Source organism: Melanaphis sacchari, unplaced genomic scaffold (genome assembly GCF_002803265.2).
Source record: "Melanaphis sacchari strain LSU unplaced genomic scaffold, SCAv2.0 Contig128_pilon_pilon, whole genome shotgun sequence".
NCBI classification, from domain to species: domain Eukaryota; kingdom Metazoa; phylum Arthropoda; class Insecta; order Hemiptera; family Aphididae; genus Melanaphis; species Melanaphis sacchari.
Genome location: NW_020270519.1, coordinates 805024 through 810719, shown reverse-complemented (window position 1 = coordinate 810719; position 5696 = coordinate 805024).

Genomic DNA, 5696 nt, shown 5'->3' with positions numbered 1-5696 from the left:
GAGTATGGAAAATAAATAAATACACTCCGAAAGGGTTATTAAGTGTCTAGTTATCAGTCATCGCCCATCGAATATCGATACCTGACAGGGCAATCCGGCTGTGGCGGATTGTCATACCTCCTGACGTCGAAAGCGTTGTGCTGTTTAGTACGCAAAAAAGTTTAAGTCGAATCGAGCGCTCGATTTTTCAAGCGATCACCACTGAAAATCCAATTAAACGCGTTTGATCGCGGACGACGTGGGCGTAAAGGAGAGATGTTAAACGCATTATGGAAAACGCATGTCAAACGTTAGCTAGTTGAAAATCAAAAAAACTATACATAATTAATATTTTTTTTCATATTTTATAGATGGTTAGATATCGAAAAGAAATATTATGCGCTTTCTGTAATGACAAAATATTTAAAAATCAAAAGAAAAAAAATTTGCTACTGTTTTTCCCCCGTATCTTTCAAATGTAAGCGACTGAAAGGCTAAACATATAAAATAGTGAATTCACCGTCAAAACTGAGTGAAACAACTGTATTGTCATCAATAGAACGTTCTCGGGCTATAATATAAATTGCATATCACATATGTACATTAGAATCGTGCAGACTGTTGGCAATAACTATAATTGGTTTAATTGAATACAATAATCTATCTTTAATCTATTTAAAAAATGAATAATTGAATACTATTGTGTAATTTAACGTTCGTGTAAAGTATATTACAATATAATATATTTTGTCATCATCAATCAAGCAGTATAAAATGTAATGTGTGAGATCAAAAATCGTTTTTAAAATTTGAAAAATATTATATGAGTAGTAATGTCATATCAAAACGAAAATAGCAATTAATAATGATCGAATTAAATGAAAAAAAAAATGCAAAAAATCCTGTGGGTGTGGTTTCTTATGGGGCCGCCCGGAATACGCCGGAACGGGATTCGAACCTGCCTACCTAACGTCGGGGGACCTGTCCTAACACCTATCGACTACCGCTCGAATTGAAAACCGTAACCGAATCTCGAGCACTTAAACCGTTTTAGAAATGCGACGAATACTACATTATACGTCGTTTGACCCGTACAATTTTTACGATTCGCGTGTCACGAAACCGTAAATCGCATATTTATTGTCGTTTAGAACGTTTCCGACGTATTCGTTTACATTTTTTAATCGTATACGTCTCAACGACGTACCGAGTTTATCATCACATACACATATCACGATATCCCCCCCAAAAGGTATGCGATTAAAGGCATTACAACGACTGAAGAGCAACGATTTTGCGATTTTTTTGTATATAATAAACATAATCTGACGTACGTCAACAACGGTACGCACGTTTCTTTTTTATATAATATTATTATTATATATATATACACATAAATAATCGTATTTCGTACGCTATCGAGACGATAAGGTCGTGGAGGCGTCCGAAAACAAAAAAACGCGTAATCGATACGGATAAACGATTTATCGTATCGTAAAAAAAAAAAACAGTATTGACGATACGACGACCGACCAGAGAACGCGCCGCGAGTACGCTTTTTCCGGACGCGAACGAAGTCCGGAGACGCGCGGACCGGACGAAAAAGACCCGCTCCGGGCTATAGCGTCGAGAACGCGACGGAAAGAGGTCTCGAAAGGCCGGAAAACCGGGCGAAAAGCGGAAAAAACGGTATATAAAAACAATAATAATGAGTAATGAGCAAATGAGCAATAACCGAACCGATAACGACGGCTGTTGGAGAAACGATAACGACGGGGAGATATGGGACAACGACTGGAAGAAAAAAAATCGAATTTTTCGATTGGCCAGTACACTAAACCAGAGCACTCTGGCGAAAAAACCCAGGAAGCTCGTTTTGGTTTTATATTATAAGATAATAATCTAATAATTGTATGTAGGTACAAATAACTAGTCGTCTATAACTGCTGCAACATACCTACCCACACAATAGTGATATTGTAATTTCGAACGAAATAAAAATTTTTAATCAAATTGATGTACAATCTATATGAATGTATATACTATAGTCTACAATCAGTACTTCAAATGTAAATAAATGTATCTACATTTATGCTCAGTAATCACTAAAAGTATTGATCACAGTGCTTAAGTCGTCAATTAGGTATCTTTTGATCTTCGAAAAATGTCACCCGCGATTTTTGTCACTAATTTACAATAAGTGTTGCCAATATATTGATTTTCCATGATATAATTATCTTTAAAAATGCCATTCCTTTTAATAAAAATAAAATAAACTTAAAAATTTTAGGAATTTCGTAATAATCATCAAAAGTATTATGAAGGATGTCAAATTTATTATTATTAGGTTTTCATATTTTTAACAGTAGTTCAATTCAGTCGAAAGTATAAAAAAATTTTTTTTCAATTTTAGATCGTCAAAAAATAAAAATAATCAGAATTGATACACTTTTATGTAGGTATAGGTTTCTTTTTGTATTTTTTTTTTTTTTTTACATTTCAATTTTACACTTAACTTTTTTAAGGTATTATCTTATCCTAGGGTCTCATATAGTCATATGACAACGAATTTATTTTTCAGCTCAGATTAGGAAAGAAGGTCAAAATAATTTCAAGTCATACAGAGTACAAGAAGACGGAACAAAAAGTTCATAATCCTAAAATATTCAATATAATCACGTAATTTCAAAGTTAAAAACATTGATGAGAAAAACCAAAGTGTATCTTATATTATTCAGAATGTTTTGTTTTTTTTCTCTTTTACATTTAGTAGGTAAGACAGGTAAGTAACAAAATTAATTTTCTTGTATTTTTTTTTATTATTTTCACGTAAAGCATACAAATTGAAATGAATACAAGTCTTGAGTCTTACATCTTAAAACAAAATAAAAAAAAAGTAAAGTTCAAGGCAACCGTTTAAAACATGTTATTAGTTATTACTTATATATTTTATAATATTAATTTATCTTGAAAATATAAATGTTTACAAATAATATTATTTTTAAGAATGTTTAATATTTTTTATTACAATTTTTTTACTTTGAGACTTTTTTTTTACTTTAGTTAAGATAGTTAGATACTTTTTGTACAATCCTACTTATTTTACTGAAATCTATGAACCTACCAATTTTGTTTTAGATTCTGACTAATAGATTTTATTACAATGTGTTTTTATTAAATTATGCGTTTACTGTCATCACTTTTTAAAACAAAGTAAATGGTTCAGCCTTCAGCTTAAAAAGTGATTTTTTATAATAAATTGTATCTAGTTAGTACTTTGTTTTTGTATTTTTATGGAGGGGGAGTGATATTAAAAGTAAAAATTTCCCTATAATTTTAAAAGTAACCAAGAATATAAAAAAACAGTAAGGAAAACAGTCAACTTTACTCTTTCGTGAAATCTTCAGTTATTAATAAATAATTTTTTTTTTATGTAGGTAACTCAAAAACCTATAATTTTAGATATTTTTAATTATCGTCAAATGTTCATATTATCGTTTTAAATAAATGGTATAATTTTAAAATTTACTGATTCTTTTTGACTTGTTAATAAACATTTTTAATTTTTAATATTATTTAGTTTTCTAAAATGCCAATTAAAATATTTTTGCGTTTGGTAAAAACTTAAAAGTTAAATACAAGGTTCCTCATAAAGTGTTATTACACCTATTTAAAAATATTAATTATACATGGGCATGATTTTTTTAAAATTATTCTTTTATAAGCTACCAATCTAATATAATCTAATAAATTAGTACAAATACTAATAAAATTCGTCGAAATAACAAAAGTTTGCAAATTATTTTATAGTTAAAAATGTATGAAATGTTCAGTTTGTATATCTTAAGCTTAAAAGAGAGTAGGCAGATAAGTAATGCCTCCTAAAGAATTGGTTTAAAACTATTATACATAGAATAATGAATTAAAACACGTGTCTTTATTGATATACTATTATTTTTCACATAATTACCTTTTAGGATGATACATTTTTACCAACCCTTTACTAGTCGAGAAATATCGTCCAAATAAAATTCATAAGTTAAATCATTGAACTATCGTTTTACTTCAGCTTTAACTTTCTCGTTAGAATTGAATTTTTTACCCTTGAGATATTCTTTAAGCTTAGGAAACAAAAACAAAATCGCACGAGACCAAATCTAAAGCTGTAGGATGGATGTAAAATAACTTGAAATCCCAGCAATTCAATGCTATTCAATTACTTCTATTGTGACACAGCTGCAATGAGGTCTCACGTTGTCGCGATGAAGCAATAGTTGGGTTAAATTCGGTCTGACATGTTTAATCCTTTTTTTTTTTTTAGACTTTTTAGTATCTCTTTAAAACGTATAGATTCATTTTTGATTTTTTGTTTGTGGCCTTCATCAGTAACCATCACAGAGCGTCTACTTTGATCTCGATCGGCAATAATGACTTCCAATTTTAAAACCTTTAACCCGTCATGTTCAACGATGAACAGAACTTATATCAATAGTTTTGTTTCCATAAGTCACGGAAAAACGCCAATAGATATCGACTGGTTTCACATTTTCTGCGACAAGAAATTAAATAACGCACGCTGATTGAACCGCATATCTGAGAGGGCCGTCATTATAAATTACGTAAATAATAAAATAATAACATTATATTATCGCGTTTTCTCATAAACTAAACTAACGACATACTGTTAAATGCACAATAAATGAAAATTTTATCGTAAATCTAAAAATAGCTATGAGATAAGATGCATTTCTTATTATTCTACACTCTTATATTTAATACTAAGTTAGGTTCTTCGTGATTTCATAAGTAGTTCAATTCAAAAAATCTAAATAAATATATAATTATATACTTTGATAGGTAATAATGAAATATATCATGAAATATACTTGATAATGTGTAGGCTGACAAACTTTGCCCATAAACGTTTTTCAAATACAATGATTATTAATTTAGCGATATTTAGCATACCATATTATGCTTTAAATTTATATTAATAATTTAAACATCGATTTAAGCTTAGATAAGCGAAGAAAAAAAATAAGTATCCAACATTCGATCGTTGTATACTGCTTAATTTTTTTATTTTTGCTTAATAATAAATATGCTCTGTCCGCAATATATAAGCAATAAAGATTTATCACTGCTTTATAACTTAAAGTACCTATATAAAAAAATTTATATTATACCTATCGTATTTTATTTCGCGTTTACTTTAATTTTGATATCATAAAATGTTTTCTATTATTAGTTATAAATTTAAAATATAAAAATATATAGGTAATAAATATTATAGGTACAATTATATACTTAATTTTTTTTTTATAGAACATGTTTATATTTTTTTCAAAACTTTTATATCACACTAGAATAACTTATTTTTTAACACGTTAAAATAAAATGTTATATAAATATATATTATTGCCTGTGATACAATAATACTACAAGTACACTAATATAATACAATAGTACTATTTATAACTTCAGTACATTAACATTTAAAACAATCATATATGTATCAATTATTTAAAAATACAATAAAAATGTCAATTTTATAATGTAAAATGTTGATAAAATATGTGAAAATAATAATCGTAATTCAATATTGTAGTGTTCGATTCCTACCGGGAGTGTTCGGGAGCTCTCGGCTAAGGGTCTGTGCGCAATTCTCGGTTTAGCTCTACTATAGCTATCACATATAACTTGAACAGTATTACTAT